Source organism: Parasteatoda tepidariorum, chromosome 2, assembly GCF_043381705.1.
Source record: "Parasteatoda tepidariorum isolate YZ-2023 chromosome 2, CAS_Ptep_4.0, whole genome shotgun sequence".
Taxonomy (NCBI): Eukaryota; Metazoa; Arthropoda; class Arachnida; order Araneae; family Theridiidae; genus Parasteatoda; species Parasteatoda tepidariorum.
In genome coordinates this window covers 26,462,779-26,483,492 of record NC_092205.1, presented here as the reverse complement: position 1 = coordinate 26,483,492, position 20,714 = coordinate 26,462,779, and the positions used below count along the sequence as shown (strand labels likewise).

Sequence of the window (20,714 nt, the reverse complement as noted above, 5' to 3'; positions counted from 1 at the left end):
AACAGATGTAGATTGTGTTCAAGACATTCTAAAATTAAAGATTATGTATCAAAAATAATGCAGACTTGTTCTTAGTGCAGTTCCAATGAACCAATATTGCATCTTTTTAATTTTATGTTATTTTATTTCATAAACTTGCTCAAATATTTATTTATTGTATAAAATGTATACAATTTTATTTGTGTAATTTTTATTTTATTGAAAAGTATATTCTTAAAATATATAACCAAAAAGAATATTTTTAGATACGTTTAATAAAGATAAAACAAATTCTGCAACAAGTGTCTTGTTTATTTTTTTAAAACTCTAAGTATATATATAATTGAAAATTTTTATTTTTATATAGCACATTTCTTATACATATACACACATGGAAAAATTAACAAAGCGAAAAAGTTTTTTTTTTCCAAAGGGAAATAAATTTTACTCAATTTTTTTAAAGTTTTAATGAATTTTTATTTTTTAATATAAATTACTTTTGTTAAATAAATATTTACTACTTTAAAATAAATTATAATCCTGCTAAATTTGTGAACTGAAAAAAAATTAAAAAGCAAAATGGAATCCGATTATAATTAACGGAGAAAATATGAGTGCATTGGGTGAAAATCAAATGATCTGCGCCCGTTCTTCAATCGCTCTTGACGGTGGCTTTCCTGCATTACACCTCCAGCGCCCAAGTTGGGGAAAGATCCTTACGACTTAACATTGATAGTATAGGAAGTTTCCCTTCTTTACGCGAAGCGTATAAGTTCTTTGGTTTAACTTCTTCCCAGCGGAGGGACTGCACGCACTATTTTTTTTTTTTTTTTTACCTAATCTTTCTGTCTTAAGTGTTATTTTCAAAGAAGCAGACCAGTGTATATGCATGTTAACCTATATATTCTTTATAAACTTATACATTGAGAGAAAAGATAAATTAATTTAAAAATACCATTTTGAAAAAAAAAATCTGCAACTTTTGGTACAAAACAAGTTGAAGTCCTGAATCAGGTAAGATCAAATGTTTGTATAAATTCTTTTCCCCAGTGTAATCAATCAACGAATATTCGGAAGTGCTGGGAAACATAGTTTTATCATACTGGGCGCTCTTTTGACTTTTGAGATATTATCTGAAATACAAATAGGGAAAACATAAACATACAAATATGGGGGATAAAGTTTTACTGTCAAAACTTCAGCAATGAAATACAGTCATTTCATACTTAAGATACTTAAAGCCTTTTCATTGAACCACTCTTATATCCAAAATCCTTAAACGCTCACAGTCGATTGCATTTCCAAACAACCTACAGTCGCAAAACCTTTGATGTCCAGCTTGACCACAGGGCATCCCCTCAACGGGTACTCGAAAACGGGGACGGTAGGGGTTTCGCTTTAATTCAAGTCGTCCTTTCGGTTCATTAAAAGGGATTACCAATTGCAAAAAGGGAAGGAGGGGACTATGATAGAATATTCTAAGAGTAGTTGTCGCATTAAAGGTAAACCCACAGAATACCCCCTTTGTGCGAGCTTAAAAATTCCAAAGCTGCAGAAAATCGAAAATCTGTCGTGACCTGCTGCGATCTAGAACGGGAGCAACTTTTTCGGCTTCCCCTACCACAAATGAACCACTTCCGTTGTATGTAGTAAAGAAGCCTGTTGTTCCTTTGATATAAATGGACCTTTTCAGTATTAAGAATGAAATTTTTTTATGCATATATAAGTGTACTTTTATAAGAATGTGGCTTTGTACCAAATCTTTAAAAGAGTTTAACAGAAGCTCTCCAGTATCCGAGTGCAAATACCAACAAGCTTTAGAAGAATAGAAGTTGGCCATTGAAAGCTTTTTTTTATCATTTATTTGTGAAGAGAGATTGTTTCAAGAAAGTTTGGATAAAACATATTTTTGGTAGGTATAAATTTTAATTTTTAAGATCCCTTCGAATATTACTCAAGCATGTTTTTGGTAATAATGAAATCCCAACTATGGAACAAAATTAAATGTCACTACCGGTTACAGGGTGTCTAAGTATTACTAATGGTGACTAAAAACTTTTGTCTGCCAATCCTTCTTACATCGAAAATGCACACTTTGTGCAATGTTTTAGGGTGCTCCGATGGTGCAAGTGATTAAACCGTCACTCACACCGTTGGTAGCGAGTTCAATCCTGACAGAAGATAGAACAACCGGCTTGTATATCCCGCAAGATGTACGTTATATCAGTCGTAGTTGAAAGTTCTCTCGTTGATTATGAAATGAAAGTTTGAAGAGAAGGGAAACAGTTCAGGCATTGTCCATATCGTCTGACCAGAGTCAAATTTACGTGGCATATCTATCATGCCCGGTACAATGAAGAGCTCTAAAAATGGGGATAGGTGCTTGTGTCATTTTAATTTATATGAATACGAGTAATAATATTATTTGTTAATAAGTTATTGGGCAGAAATTGCATAATATAATGTCACAGTGCTTGGCCATGGCTGAGTGATATGATGTGTACAACTTTTTAGAATATTTTTTAATAAATGTGAATATTTTGGAATGTTATAAAAATTACTTCACTTCATGTTTCTTAAGATTTTTTTTTCATTTTTGAAATAAACTTTGAAGTGATTTACCATACTTTGAAAAATGCTTCAAAAAAGAAATACCTTACATTTAAAGCATAAATATTTTTTTAATCGTCTAAAATTTTTATTTTTTAACCGAGTGTTATAAGAAAATGCCCATCGTAAAAATGCTACAACTAGCCATTGACCTGCAGCAAAATTTCAATTTTCTCTGGTCAGTAAAAATAAACAAACCACAAAATTTCCTCTCATTCTTACGTAAACAAGTCGCACTCCTTTTGTTGTATGATTTTACTATAATACATAATAATATAATATTTAGATTAAATTCAAATAAACGATGTAACGTTACATGAAATAAAAGTTATGTGTGAATTCATTTTATAAGCTTTTAAGCTGAGTATTGTTTAAAAATGTTTTGTGAGTTCCTTTTGTTTTTAAATATCTTGACCTTTGAAACCACTAAAAGAATTTTTTGCAACTTTTTCTTCCCCTAAGCTGAACTTTCATTTTAAAATTGAAAATTTCTTAAGAATTTTCTAATTTTTTTTTCTTTTCTTTTTACTTTTTTGGCATTTAAAAAAAAAATGTGAGAATAATAAGATTTTAATGTCTTACGTAAGCATTGTTGATACACCTCTTTCCCCATTGTCAGTAAAAATAAGCAAATCATAAAAGCTCTCACTCCGTTTCATACTTTTGTAGTATTTAACTTAAAAATTTCTTAATAGAAAGCTCACATTCAGAATCCAATCGGTGTCTAAAAAATTAAAAACTTATGACAAACCTAAGAGGAATATGAAACTATTTTGGCATGTACGGAACAAAAATAATATTTTAATTCCAATTGCATCAATATCGATGCAAAATCACGGGCATTGAGATTTAAATTCGAAAGTGAAAGTGTAAGAAACAAACTTAACCAGAGCCCTCACCTGGCATTAAAGAACGAAGAAGATGTCACTTGGATTCTAACTCAACCCTCATCCCTTTCCTCTCTTTTGCTCGTTAATTCTTTTTTTATTGATTATATTCTCCCTTGTTGGGTAAATTTTTTGGATCATATTTGTCTGTAATTATTATAGTTTAATCCTAAACTTCTGACTATTTGATACTCCAAGGAAAAACATGCAATCCTAGGAAAAAATTTTGTGGTAAGTGTGCTATTTCTAATAACACACTGAATAATTTTGTAGAATCTAAAAATAGTTTCCAGATATCACGGAAAGTTTATCACCAGTACAGTGCGCAAACATTTAAAACGAAACAAGCTAATAACTTCTGATCAAATGATCCAATTTTCACGTCGCAATCTTAATCTTAACCACGCAATCTTAATGATATTCTAAATTAACATATAAGATAACGTAACATATGCTTATTAATTAATGTAATCTATTTATATAAAAAAATCTATATCAGTTAGTCGGTTTGTGGTTGTCCTTCATAGACTCATAAACCAGCCCACCGAAATCAATGAAATTTGGCATATTGATAGTTCAAAGCACTAGGAAGATCAATGTCAACATTAAAAACATTCTACGACAAACCGTTCGAGAGGGATGAGAGAAAAATAAAAAGGAAATTTCTTCTAATTTCATTCAAATTAATTCATTTTAATTATTAAATTAATAAATTTTTACTAAGAAACACTATGCATGATTTTTGTTTTAAATTAAGCAGTGGTAAATAAAGTAAAACTAAGAATTATTAGCCCCGTCTTCGAATAAATTGTCAAAAAAAAAAAATAATAATAATAATAGTTCAGATGCAACTTTTTTTTGTTTGTTCTGAAAATGTTACTTACCTGACCCTTCTACTAAGTTCTTCAATTAATATAGCTTAAAAAAATTTAATGTTATAATTTGATATNTTTTTTTTTTTTTGCTTTTTGTCGGTGGCTTTAGGTTATTGAAGTAAGCGAAATTCGTTTTTAATAGTTAATCCCATTTGAATAAAGATGAAATGTATTTATCATCACTTGGCATGATGCTGTTGCTCGTGGTTGATGTGGCAACTCAAGCCACGAATAAGGTTAAATCCCCACAAAAAGGGATTTCTACTAGGCGTCTTCCCTAACCGAGGGAGAATTCAATCAGAATGAATCTTGAACTGGCGGGATAAACAACTCGTGGTCCGATTTCCGATTTGAATGTATAATGCACAATCAGAAAATTTTTATGTTTATTTGTGTTTATGTTTAGTGTTCCTATTGTTCTGTTTAATNTTCTTCAATTAATATAGCTTAAAAAAATTTAATGTTATAATTTGATATTATTTTTTTTGCTTTTTGTCGAAATTGGTTTTTAATAGTTAATCCCATTTGAATAAAGATGAAATGTATTTATCATCACTTGGTATGATGCTGTTGCTCGTGGTTGACTCACGGTTGTCAAAATTTACCACTATCAAGTAATCTTCTCCGGTATCCCTTTTGAGAAGACATAAAGCACTTTTTTCCAAAATTTATAAAGGACACACACACTCAGAGACAAACTGACTGACATTGATTTTTTATATAAATAGATTGTTGAAAATTTATTTTAATTGTAAAGTATAGAAATTTAAAGTATAGAAATTTAAAGTATAGAAATTTAAAGTATAGAGATAAAAGTTTTCATCTTTAGGGGATTACAGATTTAACATTCAGGAAAGATTAAAACCTTGGAAAACAAAAACCTTAAAAACCTCGATTATGCTATTCATTCTTTTTCGCATTCTGTATGCGATGTGATTCATTTCAAGTATTATATTAATTTCTTTAATTTTTTATCCCCCCTTTTTTACCTAAGATAAAGTAAATAATAATGAGTAGTTTTATAATTAAGAATGGTACACTGACATGACAAATGTCATGGGATAGCAATATACAAATATATAGATGACAGTAGTATCACGTATAAAATGTATGTATGGGAATAAATGTATATCGTAGCACTGGCAGAATTTTTATTTTGTTTGAGTTATTCATCGAAGAATGCTTCTGATGTAATTCTGACCGCAAGACGAGAATTAGCAGACTTTGAATGTGGAATGGTTGTTGGAGCTAGACACATGGGACATTCCATTTCGCAAACGGTTAGGGAATTTAACATTCCTAGATCCACACTACAGTGTCGAGAGTTATGCAGAGAATACCTATCTCCCACCGTGAACAACGTAGTGGCCGACACCTTTACTTAATGACCGAGACCGCTGACGTGTGCGTAGAATTGTCAATGTTAACAGACAGGTAACATTGCGTGAAATAACTGCAAGCATCTGAGCGGGGTGTGAAATGGACAGAGCGGCGAAATTTGGCTGTAATTTGATATGGCAGCAGAAGACAGATTTGAGTGCCTCTACTAACACAACTAACTACTAACACACGCCTCTACTAACACGACATCTAGCACCTCTACTGGGCTCATGACCAGGTTGGTTGGACCCTAAACGATTGGAAAACTGTAGCTTGGTCAGCTGAGTTATGATTTCAATTGGTCTGAGTTGATGGGAGAGTTCGAGTGAGACGCAGACCCACGAAGACAGGGACCCAAGTTGTCAACAAGGTACTGTGTAATTTGGTGATGGCTCCATAATGGCGTGGATTGCTTTTTGAGGGCATGGGCTGAGTTCTATGGTCTGATTGCATCTATCATTGACTGGAAATGATTATGTTCAGCAACTTGAAGATCACTTGCATTCATTTATGGGTTTCGTGTACCCAAACAAAGAGGGAAATTTTATGGATGACAAGGCGTCCTGTACCGAGCCTTAATTATTTGCAACTGAAGAACATTCTGAACAATTTCAGCGAATGATTTGGCCTTCTAGATCACCCGACATAAATCCAATCGAACATTTATGTGATATATTTGAGAAGCCAGTTCGTGCAGAAAATCCTGCATCAGCAATATTTACACAATTATGAACACCAGTTGAGGCAGCATAGATGAACATTCCTGCAAGGGATTTCCAACTACTTGTTGAGCTCATACCACGTCGAGTTGCTATACTTTGCTACAGAATGCTCGACGCATCATTAAGAGGTATCCCAGCACTTTTGTCACTTCAGTATGAAAATTTATTTTACTCATCACGAAATCCTGTTAAAAATTAATTGCTTTTGCGACCCATTTTTCTTTTTTTCTTCTTACTTTCAACCCTGTCTCAGGCTGCATGCTAGTCATTAATTTTTTTTTTTTCTTCTTGGAGGTAGCTACGAATTTCAAATTTCCAGAAAATTAAACTATGAAACTTAGAAAACTAAGCCCTTAAAATAATGTGGGCATGAAATACTAGATAAATGTAAACCAGGTCACACGCCTCTGATCAATTATTGTTAATGATAACCACGCCTTTTTAGTAAATGTGTCGAAATTGCACTTTAATCACATAGCCTGGTATACACCTAATAAATGTTTCATTCAGTGAAGTTTGGCAATAACAATTTTACTAATATCAGTTTCCGGAAAAATAGTTCACTGGCTAAGTGTGTTAAGAATCAAAAGTATCAGATGTAGTGCTTGATTTAGTAATTCGTAATCCAGTATATATTTACAAAGGGTTTAAAGTATTGCCTACTTAGACTTAGAAATTCTTGTAACTAGGTAATACATGAGACGCATGTATTGATATAGATAATTTTAAAAAAATTAATCATATTTCTACAATATTAAACATTTGAAGTAAACTTAGAATAAATAATGTTCTAATTAAGATTTTTCTTTTTAGAAAATGCAGTAAGTTTAAATAGAAAACTTCAATCGTGAAAGAAATTTTCATTGCAAGGTAAAAGGAAAGCATAATATAAAACCACAAATTTAACGTCGCTGAGATGGAAAAAATAAAAAAACAAAAATTTAACACTGATTTCATATCAGAATTTTTCCATTATTTTATTTTTTCTTGAAGTAACTTTTTTAAAATTGTTCTAATTACCTTTCTAGAATCGAGAATATAAAAAAAATGGAGTGGAGGCAGAAAACAGATTGAAAAAAAGTTCGATTGAGTAATTTTTGCGATTCAAAATTGAATATGCAGACGATAATACACAGCTTGTTTACATGTTGCTGCTTTGGGAGGAAAGAAATAAGCTTTATCGCAATGAGTTCTACGGGATTTTCGGGAGGGAATTTTGATTCGTGAAGCGAGGGAATTTGGGGGAAAGGGAAAACATGAAATGAAGAAGAGAGTATTGGCGTTCTTTTTTAAAACTCTTTCTTCAATATAATTACTTTCTCGAATATGAGAGTAAAAGGCAGAGTGAAACGAAAAGGAAAAACGAAGGGGAGGAATTTTTCGAATTGAAATCTTCTTTTCGAGTGAAGTTGAGTTGTATGAAAAGGATGGAAGAGAAGATTTCTCTTTAGTCTTTAGAAAAGAGATCAAGAGAAAATGAAATGGGAAGCTCAAAAAAAATTTTTTTCTTTAGAAATTGCTCACATATCCGCCCTCTTTGGCATTCTCTAAAAAGGCCAAAAGAGAGAATTTTCTCTTTATATATGTAGAACTGAATGAAAACTCCAGCAAAAATAGAAAAATAAATAGCTAAAAGACGGTTGGAAAACGCTATTAAATTTGCCTCATAATCTCGGCATCCAAAATGCAACGGCAAAAATGATGGCATACGAAAAAGAATTTTTCCCTCTGTTAGTTTTGTCTCTCTATTCAAGATTTGTGAAGTTGAAAATCAAAGATGGCGCATGTGAAGGATTATGAATCTCTTTCATGAATTATAATGTGTTACCATTCTTTTTGAAGTAGGAAACAGTATTTTATTCATATCCTGTTTAATAAAAATACAAAAAAAAATTTCACTAAAAAAATAATCATTGCTTCTACCATGGCTTTTGAAAATTGGCTTTGAAGGATAAATCATGAATCACAAAATAGCAGAAATATTTTTGTATTTCGTTTTAATCAATTTGTTGTAATGCTTTATCTACAAATATGATTATTTAAAATAAAATCCTACCTTCTAAATTATTGTTATTGTTAAAAAAATATCTTTTTATTGACTTAGAGTATTAATTGCTATGCTATCTCTTACAGTCAGTTGTTTTGTTGGATCGATGTACAGTTTAAATATGGATTGTGGCCCTAAAAAAGGTTAAAAAAAATAAGTTCATAATGGAAAACAAAGCTACATAAAATGTAAAGCTGTAAAGAAGTATGAACTCAATTGTCCCTAGAGTCCCTTCATCTGAGCGGTTCCTTCTTTCTATTAAAGTGAGCAAAATGAGTGCTTTTTGAAAGAAAAAATAAATAAATACTTTGTACGAGTGCAGAAAGGCTGACTGCTCCGCTTTCTGCAAAAGTTTTAATAAATTGGTAGCGAATTAAATGGTAAAAATTGTTGAATGTGGATAATTACTCCTGCTTTTGAAAAGTGTCACCATAACTGCAATATAATTGCATTTCATATGAGTTTTTAAATTTCTGATTTGAAAAAAGCGATGGAAAAGTTACTTAAAAGAAAAAATACTAAACTAAAAATTAATTGACCACTAGAAAATTTTTATGAAGTGGAGCAAGTTAGCAAACCCACGAGTGTGTCATTATTAGTGATTTTTTTTCCTTTTTTGAGTTTACCTAAATAGTTTTGTCGATCAAAATGCATTAATATTTAGTAGAAGTATTCACAACTGAAAAAATTAAAACATCCAGGCATTTCAATGTTAAAGCGTTATAAGTTATCAGAAAGAAATATCCATTTAGCATTGACTTAAATTTGTATATGTATATAAGGTACCCCAGTTTCATTAAAAAATAAACAAGAGTATTTCAACTTATCTTTAGTTATTTATCATAGAGAAAAGGAAACTCAATTATCTAAGAAAGTAGATCATATGCATAATTGTGAAGATAATGTTTCGTTTAATCAAGTATTTCGTAAACCAAATTGAATAAAATACCATAGAATTTCTAGTATGAAGTCTATAATCAAGTATGTCTATAATCAGGTTTTTATTAAATTAATTATTACTATACTTAGAGATTTTGAATATCAAACTGTCCGGGAAGGACCAAACTTTCTCCTTCAGTATTTCTAATGACTTTTTTTCTTTTTCTTTTCGTTTTTTCTCATTTAAATAACTTTTACTGTTACAGGGTTCTCACACGCTAGAAACACATTAAAAGAAATAGCAATACATTTAGATTTAAAAAAAATGCATTTAATTATAATTGAAACCTCATGCGTACGAATATTGCTTTACATTGCAACGATTGTTTTTTCTACAAAAATTCTGAAAACATATATTAAAGGCATATATATATCAAACTTTAAGCTGCTCAAAGTAGTGCTTGTCTAGAGGTAGCAAAATTAAATATGGATTGACAATGTAAGCAAACTTTCCATTTATATTTAACTCACTCTTCGAAATGCACAACGATGAGAAGTCAGAACGATATTTAAAATATGTTTGTTTAACCCTTTCGAATGCCGTGGGAACTATACTTCCCACCACTTTTTTACCATTTTTATTTAGGTTTCCATTTTTTAATAACTTCAGCTCTCTTGAAGTGCGTTTGAATCAAATTAGTAACCATTTGTTAGTTTAAAAAAACATATAAAAGTTGTAAAATACCTAATTCTTTTTGAAGTTTGTAGCATTTATAAAATAAATAAAGAAAAATAAATGTCAATAAGTAATATATGGTCGTGTTAAATATACTTACCACCAAAAAAATTGCCTATTTACAAACTTAATGGGTTTTTTCTTTCTTATATCAATTACTATTCTTAAAACAATTTCAATTCAAAAAATACTCTAATTTACCTTTACTAGAAATAAATGGCCCATTAAAGGTTTAAATTATTTAAAAGTAAGGATAGTCAAAAATACTTTTAAATCAAATTTATTAAAACAAGAATCGAGATTGAATGTATAGATTTTGTTACCACATTACATATAAAAAGAAAATCTTCCGGAAAATCAGGAAGAGACGGCAGCTATGCTGAACCAGTCTGTATATTGATCACGAAAATTTTAGAGACCTTTATTCCTATTTCCAATATTTTAAAGGCTTTTTGACTTAACTAATTTTAACGAAACAATTTCCTTACGAATCTAAAATTAAGGAATAGGAAGTAGTTTTTAAAAAGAAGTGGTTATGTATTGGAACCACTTAGAGAGAAATTTACTCCAGATTCTCGTCAACTGTAGATACATTGGTTAATAACATAACCCTTTAAAATTTGCTTTTCCTACACTTTCAGAAATAAAACTTTCACTTTTGACGATTCAGCAGTCCTTGAGCTGTATTTCGCTAATTGTGAGATCATTTCGTCACGAAATCACACGATTTGTGACAAAACTTGAACTCTGAAATATATGATGAAAATGTTTCCTCAACTGTGAACATGAGTCAAGGAGTCGGCTTCGTATAGCAGGAAGATTTCGGGTTCGAATCCCCTTTCCGGCATGAGTGTAATAGTCCTTCATATTTTGTTTGAGCGACATTCATTCATTAATTCATTGATTTTGTAATGAAAAAGTGATTATTAGAAAAGTTAGATTTACAAGGTGTTACTTTTTTTTCTCCTTCGGAAAAAAATAGAATGACGAAACAATTCTTTCATTTTTACGACAGTCGTTTGCTTGAAGAAGTTTCGTCACCTTGACGAAATTTTTACTCGGAGCATAAACCGGGAAACGTCAAAAAGGAGAAAAATTTCGTCAAATTTGAATATCCATATTTTACAGTATACAAAATAACTTTTCTAAAAATAATGAATCAAAGCAAAAATATTTCCAACGAACAGAATTTCTATTAAATTTTTAACAGAACTTTAATTTTTAATTCCTATTTAACTTTTAATTTCTTTTAACTACTTAATTTCTTTTAACTACTTAATTTCTATTTCACTTCTATTTAATTTTTAATTTCTATTTAACTTTAATTTTTAATTTCAATTTAGCTTCTATTTAATTTTTAATTTCTATTTAACTTTAATATTTAATTTCTATTCAGAACTTTAATTTCTATTTAATTTTTTTTATCTAGAGGTGCACACTCCTTAATTTTGTAAAAATTTAATACAATGTTTTGAGCTGTGGAGGCTTAGGGGATAGAGGGCTTGCCTCCCAATGAGATGAACTGGATTCTTATCTCAGCGATGGCAAAATATCCTCAGTGGAATCATGGGTTAGAGTCTCCTTGCCGTAAGGCTAACCGTGGGAGAGTTTCGCGGTTTTCCTCTTCATGTAATGCAAAGGCGGGTTAGTTCCACCAAAAAGTCATCCGCGAAGACAAATTTCACCTAATACTTAATCCAGGAGCTCCCTTGTCCTCTGGATCTGGTTCAAAATTACAAGGCTACGGAGTTGAACATTGGTAGTCGTAAATCCAAAATTGGATCAGCTCAAAATTGGATGATGGTTATAAAATACAATTCCTTCACAACTATTAGAAAAACTATTTTTTGAATTAACGGAAATTCCATAGTAGTTCGAGGGTAAGATTAAAAAAAGTTTTTCAGAAAAACACCTTATTTTAAAGTTAAAAATATTCTAAATTTCGAGAAGTTTTCTTTTGGTTTGTGATTCTGTAGGAAGCCCTTTTAAGGGATGAAAGCTTTAGAGTTGACAGGCAGGTTCACTGCAAAGAAATGATTTTTAAAGTAAAGAAAAATTTTAAAGCTTTAAATGGTGGAGCAATTTTTTTTTCTTCAATTTTGTAGGCAAAGGCACATCGAAGCATGCATTTTACCCTCTTTACTAACTTTTCTATGCCTTTTCATGGTTTTCTCCGCCATTATTTATTCAAGTTTCCGCCAAAAGCTTTCTTCTAATGCTGCATTTTGTTCGCTTCATGCAGCGAGAATGAAAAGAGACGAAATAATAATGGATAAATAGGAGTAAAAAAAAATCAGGGATCTTCAAAACTCCCACAGTCGAAAAAGAGCGAGCAGTTTTCGAACGTGCACCGAAAAAAAAAAGCTTAGCACATCGTTCTTGCACACAGAATGCACAGCTTTAAAATGGAACGAACCGGCGCACAATGCGCTCCATCCTTAACATAATGAACAGCGAAAAATAGTGGAATAGAAAATAAAATAAAAAATAAAAAAATAGGGCAGAAAAAAAGTGGTTCGCACAGCAACCAGAAATGTGCAGAGCGAAATTTGTATGAAATAAAAAAATGAAGGAAAAGTTTTGAAGAATGAAAAAGACTCCTATTGTTATGGTAGTTCTAACGCCGCTCAAGTGCCGACGGCTTGGATTGGCGGAAACCCCCAGATGCCATGACGTCGCTCATTGGTCGAACGTGACTAGCGGGGCGTGTGACTTGAACGAACCACCGCGAAGCGCCCTTTTGCGTTGGCCGCAAATGGGCTACAGAACACCTGCGCCTTATTCTGCCTAACCCCCCCTTTCCCCGTGGGGGCTAATTTACCGAGAGGGTACCCCAACCCCCCGAAAAGAGGTACTTTTCAGTCCTTACATAAGTTCTGCATGTAAGCTCACATAAAATCTTTGTCCGATTGTCAAGCAGGCTGTGGTTTTGTGTTGTTCTGGGGGGGCCATTCAAAAAGATTTCCCCATGTACCAGCCTTTTTTGACATCCACTCTATGTGACCACTTTTACCAACAGCATCTGCTTTTTGACAAAATTTAGAAGGGATACTTGCTTAGTGACCTGAGTCTACAGCCGTCATTTTTACAACAGGCACAGTGATGACTATGACTTTCTAACGGATTTTGCAGAATCGTCAGCTTTTTATAAATCAATTGCAACACGAGACTCACGTGGTTTTCTGGAAACAAAAGTGATTAGACTATGATTTCGAATCCAAATTGTATTTTTATGGTGGCGTCGATTTAAATTGATTCTGCACAATCGACGAGAAGTTGACCAACAATTGATGAATTTGATCTCTGTTTTTAGAATTGGAAATGTTGAAAATGAAATTTATGAGGTAAAAAGTTCCTGGAAAAATGTGTTTTTGTGTCTGAAACTATTGAAAACTTTTTAAGAAACTGTATTTCTAAATAACAGAAATCTGGGTTGATAGTATTACGTATACAACAGAAGTGGTTATTAACACAGATATCAACTACTTATTGAACTGCAATAAAAGATAAAAAAATATATATATCCAATTCAATTACTCCTACTTTGATTGCATTCGATAATTCTGGCCGATTTTTTATCTTTTAAAAATTGGGAATGCACGCTGATGATTTGGAGCTAAGTTTTTAAACTGTTATTTTAATTTCTTTTGAAATGGCTTTGAAGATGAAGAGAACATTAAATCAAGTGAAATCTTTGGTAAGATTCTATCATTCATTCTAATTATTATTCATTTTGATCGTTCATATTTTACCCTTTATAACTTATAATTATGATAATTAAATAAATTCAGGCAAACTATAAAATTTCAGAAATAAAACAATTTTAAAGTAACTTTTACATAATAGCCCAGGATCACAGAATTAAATGCATGCTAATCAACTTTCACTTCTGAAAAATCAATTGGGATACATGTGTCACTTTCATATATGTTTTTTTCCTGATGCTCTAATTACAAGCAAAAATATATTTTGGTACATTTTATCATAAAAAAACAGTCTAATAGTTACTAGAAGAATCTGTTAGAATTATGTTTGTACTAAAATATAAAAACCAAAAAATGCAATTTGGATTTTCTTTTTCTATTCATTTTCAAAAATGTATCATTAATTAATTATATAAATTAAAGAAATTTCAATGACAAATAATTGTCTCTCTTAAATCTAAACAACTGCAAATAAGTGCCCGTTTGAAAAATTATTGTTTGGAAGAGAGCTGTGTTCGAAAGATTTTGCTTTTAACCCCTTGGGGACGGGTGATTCATAAAAGCATTCGTACAAAATCAGAAACAGGATGCAAATAAATAAAAAACGGTAACTTACATGTAGGCGTTGCTAATTTGTCAGACTTACTTTGCTTTTACTTTACCTATTGTTAGTTTAATCATATGTCTAATCAATGTTAATTACTAAATAATTTTATTTTGAACTAAGTAATGGTGGATTAAATAAATCAAACAATTAGAGACCCACCCACAAATAAACTGCTAAACAAATACTTTTTTTACCAGTTTTATCTTTTTACCCTGATTAATACGGTTTTATAGTGGCACGTATTTGTGACAGTCGGCGCGAAAGGGATATGGAGATAAGTGTTGAACTGCTGGGATATTGAATTGCTTTTAAAATATACAGCAAAATTTGTTCTACCTCTTCGCATAGTTGCTAGGTTTTCTTTTTACTGTAGCAATTGTGAGAAAATAAGTGAATTTGAAATTGCAGTACATTAAAAAATGCAGTATTGCATTTTTATGTATTCATTCAGGTTATTTATATCTAGAGTAGGCATTAATTATTCTACAATATGCAAAAACAGCTGAAAATAAAAATTTTTAATTTTTATGTAATAATTAAATGTAACAAAAAAGAACCTGATAAACAAAACATGAAATTACTTAATGCAATGCCTTATATATATATATATATATATATATAAATTTANCTATGTACTATCTAATCTCTGTAAGACATCATGGAATTTGAAAATACTTATTTTCTATAGCTCGAAACGTAAAAAGTGTCAAGAAAGTTATTTTGTTTTGAAAATATAAGATAATCCTTGCGCACTAGAATACTTATTAAACTTAAGATCTAATTTTAATGTCTTAATTTTAAATTGCCATGGGCATTTTTGTTTTTAAAATGATCGCGCTTTAGAGAAAAAAAAAAAATTTCTTTTCAGTTTTAACTTTTTCAAGCAATTTACCCATATGCAAAATATTTTACATTGTGTTAATATCAAATTCGAACAATGATGCAGGCTGGGCCTTAAAGGGATATTATGAATAATGCGTCTCTGGTTAAAACAAAACTTTTGCGATCACTAGACCAATTTCTTTCACATAGTGGAACAAGTTCGTATCTCAATCTTCATTATTAAGATTTTTCATGGTAATTTAACAAATGTTTTGAAAAAACAACATAAATTTTACTATTAATAAGAAATTTTTTTTCGATGACTGTACGAGTTGTCAACTAGCAATGGTTGCATATCCTACTAAAACTAAATTGGTCAGAAAATTATGGTATTTTTCGCTTACATAGGAATGAAACGAGATATTTTAACTATCACGTCTTGTCAGCAATATTATTTTATTTTTATAATCTTCGTTGAACAGCGGACTCAATTTTTGATTAAAGACTACTAATGTTCAATGCCGGAACCTTGAAATTTTGACAAAGGAACTCCTGAACTAAGTATGGGGAGAAATTTGCCTTCATGGAGGACTTTTCGATGGAAACCCGCATTTGCGTAAAATGGAGAGGAAAACCACGCAAAACCTCCCATGGTTAGCCTGAAGGCAAGGGGACTCTAACCCATGATCCATGATCCATCTACCACTGAGGATATCTTACGTCAGAAATGTGGTCGGTGCAAGCCGGGTGTAGAATTCGTATGTACCAGTCATCGCAGGGATTCGAACTCGGTTCACCTCATTGGAAGGCGAACGCTCTATCCCCATAGACATCGTGGCTTCTTTTTAACAAATTTATTTTATTTTATACCCATCGTTATAAACAGCAGACTCACTTTTTTTTGGGGTGGGGGGTTTACTACTAACAATGTTCAACTTCGTGGTCTTGTAATTTTGAACCCAATCCAGAAGACAAGGGAACTCGTGGATCAAGTATTAGGAGGAATTTGCTTTCGCGGAAGACTTTTGAGAGAAAAATCAAGCAAAACCTCCCATGTTTAGCCTGAAGACAAGGGGGCTCTAACCCATGATCCATCTACCACTGAGGATATTTTACGTCAGCACTGTGGTCGGGGCAAGCTGCATGCGGAGTTTTTGAAACAATTGAAATAATTACATTCTGTACACTGAAACTGCGATTGCTTCCTTTTTAAATGAAAGGGAAATCAATAAGTTCAGTTTTTCAACCTGCCTACTTTTACTTTCTCCAAAATTTATTTCCAGAAGTGTTAAGAAAGTGTTCTCACTATAAATTAAAAAGAAGTATAAATTAAAAAATCAATTATAGCAAGTATGTTTCATAATTTGCTTCAGCTTAATCATGTCAATTTATCATTACAGAGATGCCAACTTGCTCCAGACTACGAATAAATATTTTTGAGTGGTAGTCATTTATTGTATAATTCTTCGTTTAGTAAATTCGAATTTTAGATCTAAGTAATTCAAAGGCTTGTGTCATATACCTTTTTAAAAAAATTGGCAAAATTTTTCGAAAATCTGCTAAGTTTAATATTTTGCTTTTTACCAATTTTAAAAAATATTGTCTCCTTCGGAGCAGTTTGCACCTCTTTTTATTATTATGGTGAATATTTATTTATGTTTACTTTATTAATTTGTACTAGTAGTTAAAATGACTTCAAATTAATTAAACTATACTGTAAACCGGGGCGAGTCTACTCATCCAGGGGCGAGTCTACCCATTTTAGTTTTATTTAATTTTCACTATTTTAAATTGCAAATAAATTTTTTTTTACCGACGGAGAACTTAATTCAGACTCTAAGGAAGATGGAGCTGTAGTAGTTTGATCCGTTTTTATTTATCTGTCGTCTTTTTAACCGACCTGTTCAAACGTCTTTTGAGAGATTTGTATTGAAAATCAGCAAACTTTTAGTTGGTGCTCCGTAAGTATATTATTATTATTACTATTTTCACTTTGGTTAAGTGATAAACTTATCTAAGACTAAGATTACATTAATTTTATATGAAAAAAAACAAAAAGAATGTAAGTTTTGCTGTTGTAAACAAAAAGCCAGAATTCGCGGGGCGAGTCTACCCATTCGTATTTAGTTTTAATAAAGCATAATAATATAATTTAGAACTTTGTTTATATTAAAATTAAGTCATTTTAAATGAATTTGAGTATATTATTTTAATTCTGCATTGATAAATTTATCATTAATAAGAAAATTTATAGGTTAAATATAAATGTAAATATAAAATATGTTTATTTTACCTATTTTTTCAATTTTTATATTACAAAATTAACTTTTTTTATTTAATGCAAGTTAAATAAATTATTATTTATAAATTATTATTACCTCCCAAAAGAATGGGAAAAGGATTTTTCATGATTCCCAATGTTTGAATTTCGATTTTGTTAATAATCTTTAATTATTATTATTTATTAATTATTTAATTGTAAATTTATATTAATTTTAATTTATTTTTATCAACAATAATCAGAAAAAAATGTTATTTTATAATGTTAATGATTATAAAAACAAAACTGTGATCAAAATGTGATAATCGATCAAATACTCAATTTGTGTTATTTTATGAATAAAAAAATGGAATATATAATAAAGTTATGAATTTTACTTCATAAATATCCTATATAGTAACTAAAATAACAATTTAATAGTAAAATTTGATTATTTACAATGTTAACATTCATTTTAGTAGAATGGGTAGACTCGCCCCATACGAGAGATTTGTCAGCAGTTCTATAAAAATATACAGTAACAGCGTAACTGTTAATATTTTCTAAAATCGATTTCACAGCTTTAAAGAGGGATAAATATTAAAGGTATATTATCTATTAAAAGCCTTTTTTCTTTAATATTTACAAAAGTTTGACCACTTGAAAGTTGACAAACTGAAAAAAATGGGTAGACTCGCCCCGGTTTACGGTATATAAATAAAAATATTAATTATAATTATAATTATAAATTATAAATAAATTAAAAAATATGATTATGTATAAATTAAAATATTAATTAAATTTATAAATGCAGGAAGCAAATAGAAAAGTAAAAATTTTATCATCACTTTAACTATTAAAATAAAATCTTCAGAATAATCTGAAAAAATAATCAACTATAATATTTTAAGTTTATGCTTAATTGATGCTTTTGTATGTTACTCAAGGGAAATTGGCTACAAAAATTTAATTCTTTACAGGACGGTGCAACGATTGCACACGGTTAGAATTTTCATCCTGAAATTATAGTAAGATAACCGGTAGCAGTCAGTACTCCCGATTAACCGTAACGTCTACGGTAAAGAACATCTTTTACCTTTACAGTTTTGGAACCATTAACAACTAGTATAGTACCATGAATGCGAAACTATACGGTTTTCTTAACCGTTTACAATTAGCATGTTTTTAAAACCATAGAAAAGAAATTTAACTGGACATTGGAATTAGGCTTTTGGTCAGAGTGCAGGACACTGGAAACTCGTCGTGTATTGAAAGGGATGGAGGAAATATTGTGGTGTCATGGCTGAGACTCGAACCCCTGTTCTCTAGGTCAAGAGACTGACAGATTAGTTCTTTCGGCTGCAATATATACTCAGTTTCAAGGAAATAAGTGGCTTTATTAGGTGGGCTTAGTTAGTGCGATAAAATTCTGGTTGTTTAACAGTATTAAGTGAAAGCAGTTAATAATTTGATTACCTTCTTATTTATGGTTATTTGACTCTTTTGTTTGAATATGGTGAAATAACAGTTAAATTAATTATCATTTAATAATTTTTTCCGTGAAATTTTTAACATTGCAGCTATGATTCCTTCATGCTATGCAGCTATGGTTATAATTACTCATTTACCTAAAGAAAGTTATTTACACAATCATAAAATGATTGTGGGATCAGAACAACGCACAGCTTGATAAAGTTTGTAGGATTTAAGAACAGATAGTTTAAACTTGTAGTTTAACTATAACAGCACATTTGGCAAAATAAGGAGGATATCACAATGAAATATTCAGGGTAAGAGCAAGATTTAAACCCGATAACTCCATACCATTTGACAAACTAACGTGACTTTCGTAAAGAAATTTAAAGTTCCCAATATTTCCGAACTTTTTAAAAAGATTTCTTATTTTATGTTTGTAATGACAGAATAATTAGAGTTTTTTTTAATGTTTAAAGTGGTTGCGAAAATGAAGGTTTTCTATTTTATTTTTAAAGTGGTTGCAAAATAAAAGGGTTTATTTTTTTTTTATGTTTAAAGTGGTTGCAAAATTTATACTGTATTATTTTATTCTCTGTTTAAGAAAATTTTTTTAAAAAATTTAAACTACTGCTACAGGTAATTAATTTTACTTAAAATATGAAAGTCTTAAATCCTGATTACTAAAGCATAGTTGCCAACTTATTAAGATTATTCAAAATGCTTTTATTTCATTATTTACAGTGGTAGTAAATTTTAAAATTTTATTATTATGCTTTTTAAATTTAATTTAGCTAGATTTTGAGCATCACTACATGTAAACAACTTATACATAAAAAGCCTATTAATAGTTCAGAGAAATTTTTAAATGTGGGAAAAATAGCAAGCTAAATTTTCCTGAAATTGTCATCTGGTTACCGTTTTAGATATTCTGGGCAGCTAGAACATCGCGGTTGGCAATCTGGAAAACTTTAAAAAGTGCTTACTAATGCTCCGCAAAGCTATTGGAAACTTTAAAAGTTTTAATTTTGTTTTAATAATTTATTTTGATTCTGATAAATAAAAAAAAGAAAAAAAGAAACGGAAAAAAAAAAAAAGAATGAAGAAATCCTAACACACTTTTTATCAAAAAAAATTGTTATTATGGAAGTTGCAAAAAAAAAAAAAAAAGAAATTGCAGTTTAATTTTATGCACGTCTACGAAAAGTTAAACCGTGGTAATAATATCTGTCGACTTTAAAAATTCCTTGCTTTTGTGCTGCAATTCGCTTTACTACGCAAAAACTATAAGACTTAGAAATTGTAGAGAGCTATTGAAAAATTCACAAGGATTTTGACGAAATAAAACAAAAAATTGATAATACAAATAAAACAATATTTACAATTAACAAATAAAACAATAATTATTTAGTGAAATATTAACTGTTTAACTTGTGATAAAAAAAAGTACCCTACAAACCGCTCTACAGTCCACAAAAATGCAAGTAAAGAATTCTAATTTGACATGCTGCAAAGTTGTTTCTATACACGAAAACATGATTTTTTTTTCCTTCAAAATTTCAATTTGTTTGAAAGTTATCGCAGTTTTGAGTGCTCTTTTGCAAATTCTTTTTCCTTTTTTTTTTGTTTTAAGTAATGACTACTTATCTATTGTTGTAAACAATTTTATTTTTCTCTTTCGAGATATTTATTTTAATCGATTATGACTGATTACGATAAATAATTGAATTTTA

General features: G+C 30.4%; 1 protein-coding gene across 2 annotated transcripts in view; it reads left to right on the top strand.

Moving 5' to 3' along the window:
• Window positions 1-20,714, top strand: part of LOC107444919 (fez family zinc finger protein 2) — a 49,834-nt gene that overhangs the window by 8,802 nt on the left and 20,318 nt on the right. The window contains exon 1 of one of the 2 annotated variants that reach the window (XM_016059192.3): window positions 12,867-13,812. The exons of the other annotated variant lie outside the window; for it this stretch is intronic. The gene's annotated coding sequence lies outside the window, so the exon portion shown is untranslated. Of the gene's footprint in view, window positions 1-12,866; window positions 13,813-20,714 lie in introns of those variants that run through there. 2 annotated transcript variants of the gene reach the window in all.